Source organism: Syngnathus leptorhynchus, unplaced genomic scaffold (genome assembly GCF_054491065.1).
Source record: "Syngnathus leptorhynchus isolate UIUO unplaced genomic scaffold, UIUO_Slep HiC_scaffold_159, whole genome shotgun sequence".
NCBI lineage: Eukaryota > Metazoa > Chordata > Actinopteri > Syngnathiformes > Syngnathidae > Syngnathus > Syngnathus leptorhynchus.
The window spans coordinates 165,001-178,086 of NW_028232126.1; positions in this window are offsets into that span (position 1 = coordinate 165,001).

A 13,086-nucleotide genomic window follows, 5' to 3' on the forward strand; every position below is an offset into this window, starting at 1 on the left:
TTTGTGTCATTTTATCCGAGCGGGCGGGCGCCGCGAGGCGGACCGTCCGGGGCGACTCTCGGCCTGTATTTAAGGAGCCGGCCGGGCATCACGCTCCTTCCTTGGATGGACAACATTCGCAGTTGACACTTTGTGTCATTTTATCCGAGCAGACGGGCGCCGCGAGGCGGACCGTCCGGGGCGACTCTCGGCCTGTGTTTTCGGAGCCGGCCGGGCATCACGCTCCCTCCTTGGATGGACAACATTCGTAGTTGACACTTTGTGTCATTTTATCCGAGCAGACGGGCGCCGCGAGGCGGACCGTCCGGGGCGACTCTCGGCCTGTGTTTAAGGAGCCGGCCGGGCATCACGCTCCTTCCTTGGATGGACAACATTCGCAGTTGACACTTTGTGTCATTTTATCCGAGCAGACGGGCGCCGCGAGGCGGACCGTCCGGGGCGACTCTCGGCCTGTGTTTTCGGAGCCGGCCGGGCATCACGCTCCCTCCTTGGATGGACAACATTCGTAGTTGACACTTTGTGTCATTTTATCCGAGCAGACGGGCGCCGCGAGGCGGACCGTCCGGGGCGACTCTCGGCCTGTGTTTAAGGAGCCGGCCGGGCATCACGCTCCTTCCTTGGATGGACAACATTCGCAGTTGACACTTTGTGTCATTTTATCCGAGCAGACGGGCGCCGCGAGGCGGACCGTCCGGGGCGACTCTCGGCCTGTGTTTTCGGAGCCGGCCGGGCATCACGCTCCCTCCTTGGATGGACAACATTCGTAGTTGACACTTTGTGTCATTTTATCCGAGCAGACGGGCGCCGCGAGGCGACCGTCCGGGGCGACTCTCGGCCTGTGTTTAAGGAGCCGGCCGGGCATCACGCTCCTTCCTTGGATGGACAACATTCGCAGTTGACACTTTGTGTCATTTTATCCGAGCAGACGGGCGCCGCGAGGCGGACCGTCCGGGGCGACTCTCGGCCTGTGTTTTCGGAGCCGGCCGGGCATCACGCTCCCTCCTTGGATGGACAACATTCGTAGTTGACACTTTGTGTCATTTTATCCGAGCAGACGGGCGCCGCGAGGCGACCGTCCGGGGCGACTCTCGGCCTGTGTTTAAGGAGCCGGCCGGGCATCACGCTCCTTCCTTGGATGGACAACATTCGTAGTTGACACTTTGTGTCATTTTATCCGAGCGGGCGGGCGCCGCGAGGCGGACCGTCCGGGGCGACTCTCGGCCTGTATTTAAGGAGCCGGCCGGGCATCACGCTCCTTCCTTGGATGGACAACATTCGCAGTTGACACTTTGTGTCATTTTATCCGAGCAGACGGGCGCCGCGAGGCGGACCGTCCGGGGCGACTCTCGGCCTGTGTTTTCGGAGCCGGCCGGGCATCACGCTCCCTCCTTGGATGGACAACATTCGTAGTTGACACTTTGTGTCATTTTATCCGAGCAGACGGGCGCCGCGAGGCGGACCGTCCGGGGCGACTCTCGGCCTGTGTTTAAGGAGCCGGCCGGGCATCACGCTCCTTCCTTGGATGGACAACATTCGCAGTTGACACTTTGTGTCATTTTATCCGAGCAGACGGGCGCCGCGAGGCGGACCGTCCGGGGCGACTCTCGGCCTGTGTTTTCGGAGCCGGCCGGGCATCACGCTCCCTCCTTGGATGGACAACATTCGTAGTTGACACTTTGTGTCATTTTATCCGAGCAGACGGGCGCCGCGAGGCGACCGTCCGGGGCGACTCTCGGCCTGTGTTTAAGGAGCCGGCCGGGCATCACGCTCCTTCCTTGGATGGACAACATTCGTAGTTGACACTTTGTGTCATTTTATCCGAGCGGGCGGGCGCCGCGAGGCGGACCGTCCGGGGCGACTCTCGGCCTGTGTTTAAGGAGCCGGCCGGGCATCACGCTCCTTCCTTGGATGGACAACATTCGCAGTTGACACTTTGTGTCATTTTATCCGAGCAGACGGGCGCCGCGAGGCGGACCGTCCGGGGCGACTCTCGGCCTGTGTTTTCGGAGCCGGCCGGGCATCACGCTCCCTCCTTGGATGGACAACATTCGTAGTTGACACTTTGTGTCATTTTATCCGAGCGGGCGGGCGCCGCGAGGCGGACCGTCCGGGGCGACTCTCGGCCTGTGTTTAAGGAGCCGGCCGGGCATCACGCTCCTTCCTTGGATGGACAACATTCGCAGTTGACACTTTGTGTCATTTTATCCGAGCAGACGGGCGCCGCGAGGCGGACCGTCCGGGGCGACTCTCGGCCTGTGTTTTCGGAGCCGGCCGGGCATCACGCTCCCTCCTTGGATGGACAACATTCGTAGTTGACACTTTGTGTCATTTTATCCGAGCAGACGGGCGCCGCGAGGCGGACCGTCCGGGGCGACTCTCGGCCTGTGTTTAAGGAGCCGGCCGGGCATCACGCTCCTTCCTTGGATGGACAACATTCGCAGTTGACACTTTGTGTCATTTTGTTCGGCCTGTGTTTAAGGAGGCGGCCGTCCTCCACTCGGTCCGTGTTTAAGGAGCGACACTCGCGCTCCGGTTCGGCCTGTATTTAGGGAGGCGGCCGTCCTCCGCTTGGTCTGTGTTAAGGGCGACACTCGGTCCATGTTTGAGGAGCCTGGCCCTGACGCTCCTCTCCGGCCTGTGTTTAAGGAGGCGGCCGTCCTCCCCTTGGTCTGTGTTAAGGGCGACACTCGGTCCATGTTTGAGGAGCCTGGCCCTGACGCTCCTCTCCGGCCTGTGTTTAAGGAGGCGGCCGTCCTCCCCTTGGTCTGTGTTAAGGGCGACACTCTGTCCATGTTTGAGGAGCCTGGCCCTGACGCTCCTCTCCGGCCTGTGTTTAAGGAGGCGGCCGTCCTCCCCTTGGTCTGTGTTAAGGGCGACACTCGGTCCATGTTTGAGGAGCCTGGCCCTGACGCTCCTCTCCGGCCTGTGTTTAAGGAGGCGGCCGTCCTCCCCTTGGTCTGTGTTAAGGGCGACACTCTGTCCATGTTTGAGGAGCCTGGCCCTGACGCTCCTCTCCGGCCTGTGTTTAAGGAGGCGGCCGTCCTCCCCTTGGTCTGTGTTAAGGGCGACACTCGGTCCATGTTTGAGGAGCCTGGCCCTGACGCTCCTCTCCGGCCTGTGTTTAAGGAGGCGGCCGTCCTCCCCTTGGTCTGTGTTAAGGGCGACACTCGGTCCGTGTTTAAGGAGCGGCCCTCGCGCTCCGGTTCGGCCTGTATTTAGGGAGGCGGCCGTCCTCCGCTTGGTCTGTGTTAAGGGCGACACTCGGTCCGTGTTTAAGGAGCCGGCCCTGACGCTCCTCTTCGGCCTGTGTTTAAGGAGGCGGCCGTCCTCCACTTCCTTCCATGCACCACCACATTCGCAGTTGACACTTTGCCATTTTTTCAGAGAGGTGACACTTAGTCGTTTTTTCGAAAGTTGACACTTAGTCGTTTTTTCGAAAGTTGACACTTTGCCGTTTTTTCAGAGAGGCGACACTTAGTCGTTTTTTCGAAAGTTGACACTTAGCCGTTTTTTCGAAAGTTGACACTTAGCCGTTTTTTCGAAAGTTGACACTTAGCCGTTTTTTCGAAAGTTGACACTTAGTCACTTTTTCGCCACAGTGACACCTCCAGCGCGTGCCACGGCGCTTTTCAGGTCTTCTATCCGACCTTGTGCTGTCGAGGACGGCGTGTCCGACGCCGTGGGGAGACCAGCACCATCTCCTCCATACTCGTAAACGGGGTGCTTTGGAAAACGGGGGGAAAGTCGATGAGTACACTGACTACTGGGACCATTTCATTGTACTCTGGCGCACCTGAAGACCAAAAAAGGTACTGCACCTTAGCCCGGGTACCTCACCCCCTGGTACCTCGAGGAGAACTTAGAAAAATTTCGACAAATTTTTGGTGAGCTCCAGGGAGAGAGGCTGATTTTTCGCTTTTTGAGGCCGACCGCCGAACCGGCGCGGGGCGGACTCACAAGCCCCCCAGAGCCGTGGGCACTTAGTCGTTTTTTCAGAGAGGCGACACTTAGTCGTTTTTTCAGAGGCGACACTTAGTCGTTTTTTCGAAAGTTGACACTTAGCCGTTTTTTCGAAAGTCGACACTTAGCCGTTTTTTTGGAAAGTTGACACTTAGTCGTTTTTTCGAAAGTTGACACTTAGTCGTTTTTTCGCCACAATTGGCTCTGAGCTCCAGGGGGAGAGCCTGGTTTTGCCTTATTTCAGGCCGGCTGGGGAACCGGCGCGGGTCGGATGCACGAGCCCGGCAGAGCCGTGGGCACTTAGAAAATTTTCGCCGATTAAGCTGGGACCTCCAGGCGGAGACCGGCATTCCTCGTCCTCGGGGTTCGACCCAGGAACCGGCGCTGGGCAGACGCCGTAGCCACGCAGAGCCGTGGGCACTTAGAAAATATTCGCCAAGTTGGCTCTGAGCTCCAGGCGGAGAGGCTGGTTTTGCCTTATTTCAGGCCGGCTGGGGAACCGGCGCGGGTCGGATGCACGAGCCCGCAGAGCCGTGGGCACTTTGCCATTTTCTCAGAGTCGACACTTAGTCGTTTTTTCAGAGAGGCGACACTCTGTCGTTTTTTCGAAAGTTGACACTTTGCCGTTTTTTCAGAGAGGCGACACTTAGCCGTTTTTTCGAAAGTTGACACTTAGCCGTTTTTTCGAAAGTCGACACTTAGCCGTTTTTTCAGAGATGTGACACTTTGCCGTTTTTTCGAAAGTCGACACTTAGCCGTTTTTTCAGAGATGTGACACTTAGAAACTTTTTGCCAAGTTGGCTGTGAGCTCCAGGAGGAGACCGTTATTTTTCGTCATTCGAGGCCGACTGCGGAACCGGCGCTGGGCGGACGCCAAAGCTCGGCAGGGCCGTGGGCACTTAGAAACTTTTTGCCAAGTTGGCTGTGAGCTCCAGGAGGAGACCGTTATTTTTCGTCATTCGAGGCCGACTGCGGAACCGGCGCTGGGCGGACGCCAAAGCTCGGCAGGGCCGTGGGCACTTAGAAACTTTTTGCCAAGTTGGCTGTGAGCTCCAGGAGGAGACCGTTATTTTTCGTCATTCGAGGCCGACTGCGGAACCGGCGCTGGGCGGACGCCAAAGCTCGGCAGGGCCGTGGGCACTTAGAAACTTTTTGCCAAGTTGGCTGTGAGCTCCAGGAGGAGACCGTTATTTTTTGTCATTCGAGGCCGACTGCGGAACCGGCGCTGGGCGGACGCCAAAGCTCGGCAGGGCCGTGGGCACTTAGAAACTTTTTGCCAAGTTGGCTGTGAGCTCCAGGAGGAGACCGTTATTTTTCGTCATTCGAGGCCGACTGCGGAACCGGCGCTGGGCGGACGCCAAAGCTCGGCAGGGCCGTGGGCACTTAGAAACTTTTTGCCAAGTTGGCTGTGAGCTCCAGGAGGAGACCGTCATTTTTCGTCATTCGAGGCCGACTGCGGCACCGGCGCTGAGCGGACGCCAAAGCTCGGCAGGGCCGTGGGCACTTAGAAACTTTTTGCCAAGTTGGCTGTGAGCTCCAGGAGGAGACCGTTATTTTTCGTCATTCGAGGCCGACTGCGGAACCGGCGCTGGGCGGACGCCAAAGCTCGGCAGGGCCGTGGGCACTTAGAAACTTTTTGCCAAGTTGGCTGTGAGCTCCAGGAGGAGACCGTCATTTTTCGTCATTCGAGGCCGACTGCGGAACCGGCGCTGGGCGGATGCCAAAGCTCGGCAGGGCCGTGGGCACTTAGAAACTTTTTGCCAAGTTGGCTGTGAGCTCCAGGAGGAGACCGTTATTTTTCGTCATTCGAGGCCGACTGCGGAACCGGCGCTGGGCGGACGCCAAAGCTCGGCAGGGCCGTGGGCACTTAGAAACTTTTTGCCAAGTTGGCTGTGAGCTCCAGGAGGAGACCGTTATTTTTCGTCATTCGAGGCCGACTGCGGAACCGGCGCTGGGCGGATGCCAAAGCTCGGCAGGGCCGTGGGCACTTAGAAACTTTTTGCCAAGTTGGCTGTGAGCTCCAGGAGGAGACCGTCATTTTTCGTCATTCGAGGCCGACTGCGGCACCGGCGCTGAGCGGACGCCAAAGCTCGGCAGGGCCGTGGGCACTTAGAAACTTTTTGCCAAGTTGGCTGTGAGCTCCAGGAGGAGACCGTTATTTTTCGTCATTCGAGGCCGACTGCGGAACCGGCGCTGGGCGGACGCCAAAGCTCGGCAGGGCCGTGGGCACTTAGAAACTTTTTGCCAAGTTGGCTGTGAGCTCCAGGAGGAGACCGTTATTTTTCGTCATTCGAGGCCGACTGCGGAACCGGCGCTGGGCGGACGCCAAAGCTCGGCAGGGCCGTGGGCACTTAGAAACTTTTTGCCAAGTTGGCTGTGAGCTCCAGGAGGAGACCGTCATTTTTCGTCATTCGAGGCCGACTGCGGCACCGGCGCTGAGCGGACGCCAAAGCTCGGCAGGGCCGTGGGCACTTTGCCACTTTTTCGCCACAATTGGCTGTGAGCTCCAGGAGGAGACCGTTATTTTTCGTCATTCTAGGCCGGTTGCAGAACCGGCGCGGCTCGGATGCACGAGCCCGCAGAGCCGTGGGCACTTAGAAAAATTTCAGAGAGGCGACACTTTGCCATTTTTTCAGAGAGGTGACACTTAGTCGTTTTTTCGAAAGTTGACACTTAGCCGTTTTTTCGAAAGTTGACACTTAGTCGTTTTTTCGAAAGTTGACACTTAGTCGTTTTTTCGCCAAAGTGCCCACCTCCAGCGCGTGCCACGGCGCTTTCCAGGTCTTCTATCCGACCTTGTGCTGTCGAGGACGGCGTGTCCGACGCCGTGGGGAGACCAGCACCATCTCCTCCATACTCGTAAACGAGGTGCTTTGGAAAACGGGGGGAAAGTCGATGAGTACACTGACTACTGGGACCATTTCATTGTACTCTGGCGCACCTGAAGACCAAAAAAGGTACTGCACCTTAGCCCGGGTACCTCACCCCCTGGTACCTCGAGGTGAGCTCCAGGGAGAGAGGCTGATTTTTTGCTTTTTGAGGCCGACCACCGAACCGGCGCGGGGCGGACTCACAAGCCCCGCAGAGCCGTGGGCACTTAGTCGTTTTTTCGAAAGTTGACACTTAGTCGTTTTTTCGCCGATTTTGCTGGGACCTCCAGGCGAGGACCGGCGTTTTTCGTCTTCCGGGTCCGACCCGGGAACCAGCGCCGAGCGGACACATTCGCTCGCTAGTGCCGTTGGCACTTAGAAAATTTTTCGTTTGTCATGAGCTCCGGGCGGAGACCGGCGTTTTTCGTCTTCCGGGTCCGACCCGGGAACCAGCGCCGAGCGGACACATTCGCTCGCAAGTGCCGTTGGCACTTAGAAAATTTTTCGTTTGTCATGAGCTCCGGGCGGAGAGCGGCGTTTTTCGTCTTCCGGGTTCGACCCGGGAACCAGCGCCGAGCGGACACATTCGCTCGCTAGTGCCGTTGGCACTTAGAAAATTTTTCGTTTGTCATGAGCTCCGGGCGGAGACCGGCGTTTTTTGTCTTCCGGGTTCGACCCGGGAACCAGCGCCGAGCGGACACATTCGCTCGCTAGTGCCGTTGGCACTTAGAAAATTTTTCGTTTGTCATGAGCTCCGGGCGGAGAGCGGCGTTTTTCGTCTTCCGGGTTCGACCCGGGAACCAGCGCCGAGCGGACACATTCGCTCGCTAGTGCCGTTGGCACTTAGAAAATTTTTCGTTTGTCATGAGCTCCGGGCGGAGAGCGGCGTTTTTCGTCTTCCGGGTTCGACCCGGGAACCAGCGCCGAGCGGACACATTCGCTCGCTAGTGCCGTTGGCACTTAGAAAATTTTTCGTTTGTAATGAGCTCCGGGCGGAGAGCGGCGTTTTTCGTCTTCCGGGTTCGACCCGGGAACCAGCGCCGAGCGGACACATTCGCTCGCTAGTGCCGTTGGCACTTAGAAAATTTTTCGTTTGTCATGAGCTCCGGGCGGAGAGCGGCGTTTTTCGTCTTCCGGGTTCGACCCGGGAACCAGCGCCGAGCGGACACATTCGCTCGCTAGTGCCGTTGGCACTTAGAAAATTTTTCGTTTGTCATGAGCTCCGGGCGGAGAGCGGCGTTTTTCGTCTTCCGGGTTCGACCCGGGAACCAGCGCCGAGCGGACACATTCGCTCGCTAGTGCCGTTGGCACTTAGAAAATTTTTCGTTTGTCATGAGCTCCGGGCGGAGAGCGGCGTTTTTCGTCTTCCGGGTCCGACCCGGGAACCAGCGCCGAGCGGACACATTCGCTCGCTAGTGCCGTTGGCACTTAGAAAATTTTTCGTTTGTCATGAGCTCCGGGCGGAGACCGGCATTTTTCGTCATTCGAGGCCGACGGGGGAACCAGCCGGAGCGGACACGTTTGCTCGGAAGAGCCGTTGGCACTTAGAAAAAATTCCGTGTCTCGTGAGCTCCAGGGGGGACAGGCTGGTTTTATTCATCCGTAGCCGACATGGGAACCAGCGCGGAGCGGATTGGTGTTGCGCTGCCATATACCTCATCTCTCTCAAGAGTCCCCCCCTTATACGTGCCGATGGTGTTTTGGAAAACGGGGGGTAACTGGATGAGTACACTGACTAGTGGGACCAAGTACACTAATAGCCCCTGGTACCTAAAATGGAAGTATAGAGGCCGACTTTCGGGCAAGATCACGCCGGGTTAGGCTTCCAGGACCTCGGCTAAGCAATTTTAACGGGTTGCCCGGTTCTTTTTTGAACCAGCCCGGTTCTTTTTTTTTATCCAGCCCGGTTCTTTTTACACTTCCAGCTGGAGCTCGGGAGCGGCTTTTTGCACAAGATCACGCCGTGTTAGGCTTCCAGGACCTCAGCTAAGCAATTTTAACGGGTCGCCCGGTTCTTTTTTGATCCAGCCCGGTTCTTTTTTTTATCCAGCCTGGTTCTTTTTACACTTCCAGCTGGAGCTCGGGAGCGGCTTTTTGCACAAGAACACGCCGTGTTAGGCTTCCAGGACCTCGGCTAAGCAATTTTAACGGGTCGCCCGGTTCTTTTTTGATCCAGCCCGGTTCTTTTTTTTATCCAGCCTGGTTCTTTTTTTTATCCAGCCTGGTTCTTTTTACACTTCCAGCTGGAGCTCGGGAGCGGCTTTTTGCACAAGAACACGCCGTGTTAGGCTTCCAGGACCTCGGCTAAGCAATTTTAACGGGTCGCCCGGTTCTTTTTTGATCCAGCCCGGTTCTTTTTTTTATCCAGCCTGGTTCTTTTTACACTTCCAGCTGGAGCTCGGGAGCGGCTTTTTGCACAAGATCACGCCGGGTTAGGCTTCCAGGACCTCGGCTAAGCAATTTTAACGGGTCGCCCGGTTCTTTTTTGATCCAGCCCGGTTCTTTTTTTTATCCAGCCTGGTTCTTTTTACACTTCCAGCTGGAGCTCGGGAGCGGCTATTTGCACAAGATCACGCCGGGTTAGGCTTCCAGGACCTCGGCTAAGCAATTTTAACGGGTCGCCCGGTTCTTTTTTGATCCAGCCCGGTTCTTTTTTTTATCCAGCCCGGTTCTTTTTACACTTCCAGCTGGAGCTCGGGAGCGGCTTTTTGCACAAGATCACGCCGGGTTAGGCTTCCAGGACCTCGGCTAAGCAATTTTAACGGGTCCCCCGGTTCTTTTTTGATCCAGCCCGGTTCTTTTTTTATCCAGCCCGGTTCTTTTTACACTTCCAGCTGGAGCTCGGGAGCGGCTTTTTGCACAAGATCACGCCGGGTTAGGCTTCCAGGACCTCGGCTAAGCAATTTTAACGGGTCGCCCGGTTCTTTTTTGATCCAGCCCGGTTCTTTTTTTATCCAGCCCGGTTCTTTTTACACTTCCAGCTGGAGCTTGGGAGCGGCTTTTTGCACAAGATCACGCCGGGTTAGGCTTCCAGGACCTCGGCTAAGCAATTTTAACGGGTCGCCCGGTTCTTTTTTGATCCAGCCCGGTTCTTTTTTTTATCCAGCCTGGTTCTTTTTACACTTCCAGCTGGAGCTCGGGAGCGGCTATTTGCACAAGATCACGCCGGGTTAGGCTTCCAGGACCTCGGCTAAGCAATTTTAACGGGTCGCCCGGTTCTTTTTTGATCCAGCCCGGTTCTTTTTTTTATCCAGCCCGGTTCTTTTTACACTTCCAGCTGGAGCTCGGGAGCGGCTTTTTGCACAAGATCACGCCGGGTTAGGCTTCCAGGACCTCGGCTAAGCAATTTTAACGGGTCCCCCGGTTCTTTTTTGATCCAGCCCGGTTCTTTTTTGATCCAGCCCGGTTCTTTTTCCACTTCCAGCTGGAGCTCAGCAGCGGCTTTTTGCACAAGATCACGCCGGGTTAGGCTTCCAGGACCTCGGCTAAGCACTTCTAACGGGTCGCCCGGTTCTTTTTTTGAACCAGCCCGGTTCTTTTTCCACTTCCAGCTGGAGCTCAGCAGCGGCTTTTTGCACAAGATCACGCCGGGTTAGGGTTCCAGGACCTCGGCTAAGCAATTTTAACGGGCCGCCCGGTTCTTTTTTTGATCCAGCCCGGTTCTTTTTACACTTCCAGCTGGAGCTCAGCAGCGGCTTTTTGCACAAGATCACGCCGGGTTAGGCTTCCAGGACCTCGGCTAAGCACTTCTAACGGGCCCTGGTCCACCCCTGCCAGCGCATTTCAAAACTTGGCATTAATTTCGACCTAAGAGACGAAGTCTGATTTTTTTCTACCACTTGGGCGGCCTTTTTGCACCCAGAACACCCGCACCGGCACCATAAATTCGAAGGGTGCCGAGTGCGTCGGCGCAGATTCTGCGACGGAGTGACACTTCCCTCTTGTGGACATTCGGCGGTAGGTGAAATGCGCACTCGGTCTTCTCTTTTCTTTTCCTTCCAGTGAAACTTTGGCAACATTCTGCGAGCTGCTGGCTTCCAGAACCTCGGCCAAGCAGGTGGAGGATTTTTTTCCACTTCCAGCTGGAGGTGAGGAGGGACTTTTTGGGCAAGATCACGCCGACTTAGCAAGCAAGGTGGAAGTGCCAGCATGCTCCGTGGCTGGAAGTGTGGATGTGCCAGCACCCTCCCTGCCTATGGAAGTGTGGAGCTCCAGCACCCTCCCTGCCTATGGAAGTGTGGAGCTCCAGCACCCTCCCTGCCTATGGAAGTGTGGAGCTCCAGCACCCTCCCTGCCTATGGAAGTGTGGAGCTCCAGCACCCTCCCTGCCTATGGAAGTGTGGAGCTCCAGCACCCTCCCTGCCTATGGAAGTGTGGAGCTCCAGCACCCTCCCTGCCTATGGAAGTGTGGAGCTCCAGCACCCTCCCTGCCTATGGAAGTGTGGAGCTCCAGCACCCTCCCTGCCTATGGAAGTGTGGAGCTCCAGCACCCTCCCTGCCTATGGAAGTGTGGAGCTCCAGCACCCTCCCTGCCTATGGAAGTGTGGAGCTCCAGCACCCTCCCTGCCTATGGAAGTGTGGAGCTCCAGCACCCTCCCTGCCTATGGAAGTGTGGAGCTCCAGCACCCTCCCTGCCTATGGAAGTGTGGAGCTCCAGCACCCTCCCTGCCTATGGAAGTGTGGAGCTCCAGCACCCTCCCTGCCTATGGAAGTGTGGAGCTCCAGCACCCTCCCTGCCTATGGAAGTGTGGAGCTCCAGCACCCTCCCTGCCTATGGAAGTGTGGAGCTCCAGCACCCTCCCTGCCTATGGAAGTGTGGAGCTCCAGCACCCTCCCTGCCTATGGAAGTGTGGAGCTCCAGCACCCTCCCTGCCTATGGAAGTGTGGAGCTCCAGCACCCTCCCTGCCTATGGAAGTGTGGAGCTCCAGCACCCTCCCTGCCTATGGAAGTGTGGAGCTCCAGCACCCTCCCTGCCTATGGAAGTGTGGAGCTCCAGCACCCTCCCTGCCTATGGAAGTGTGGAGCTCCAGCACCCTCCCTGCCTATGGAAGTGTGGAGCTCCAGCACCCTCCCTGCCTATGGAAGTGTGGAGCTCCAGCACCCTCCCTGCCTATGGAAGTGTGGAGCTCCAGCACCCTCCCTGCCTATGGAAGTGTGGAGCTCCAGCACCCTCCCTGCCTATGGAAGTGTGGAGCTCCAGCACCCTCCCTGCCTATGGAAGTGTGGAGCTCCAGCACCCTCCCTGCCTATGGAAGTGTGGAGCTCCAGCACCCTCCCTGCCTATGGAAGTGTGGAGCTCCAGCACCCTCCCTGCCTATGGAAGTGTGGAGCTCCAGCACCCTCCCTGCCTATGGAAGTGTGGAGCTCCAGCACCCTCCCTGCCTATGGAAGTGTGGAGCTCCAGCACCCTCCCTGCCTATGGAAGTGTGGAGCTCCAGCACCCTCCCTGCCTATGGAAGTGTGGAGCTCCAGCACCCTCCCTGCCTATGGAAGTGTGGAGCTCCAGCACCCTCCCTGCCTATGGAAGTGTGGAGCTCCAGCACCCTCCCTGCCTATGGAAGTGTGGAGCTCCAGCACCCTCCCTGCCTATGGAAGTGTGGAGCTCCAGCACCCTCCCTGCCTATGGAAGTGTGGAGCTCCAGCACCCTCCCTGCCTATGGAAGTGTGGAGCTCCAGCACCCTCCCTGCCTATGGAAGTGTGGAGCTCCAGCACCCTCCCTGCCTATGGAAGTGTGGAGCTCCAGCACCCTCCCTGCCTATGGAAGTGTGGAGCTCCAGCACCCTCCCTGCCTATGGAAGTGTGGAGCTCCAGCACCCTCCCTGCCTATGGAAGTGTGGAGCTCCAGCACCCTCCCTGCCTATGGAAGTGTGGAGCTCCAGCACCCTCCCTGCCTATGGAAGTGTGGAGCTCCAGCACCCTCCCTGCCTATGGAAGTGTGGAGCTCCAGCACCCTCCCTGCCTATGGAAGTGTGGAGCTCCAGCACCCTCCCTGCCTATGGAAGTGTGGAGCTCCAGCACCCTCCCTGCCTATGGAAGTGTGGAGCTCCAGCACCCTCCCTGCCTATGGAAGTGTGGAGCTCCAGCACCCTCCCTGCCTATGGAAGTGTGGAGCTCCAGCACCCTCCCTGCCTATGGAAGTGTGGAGCTCCAGCACCCTCCCTGCCTATGGAAGTGTGGAGCTCCAGCACCCTCCCTGCCTATGGAAGTGTGGAGCTCCAGCACCCTCCCTGCCTATGGAAGTGTGGAGCTCCAGC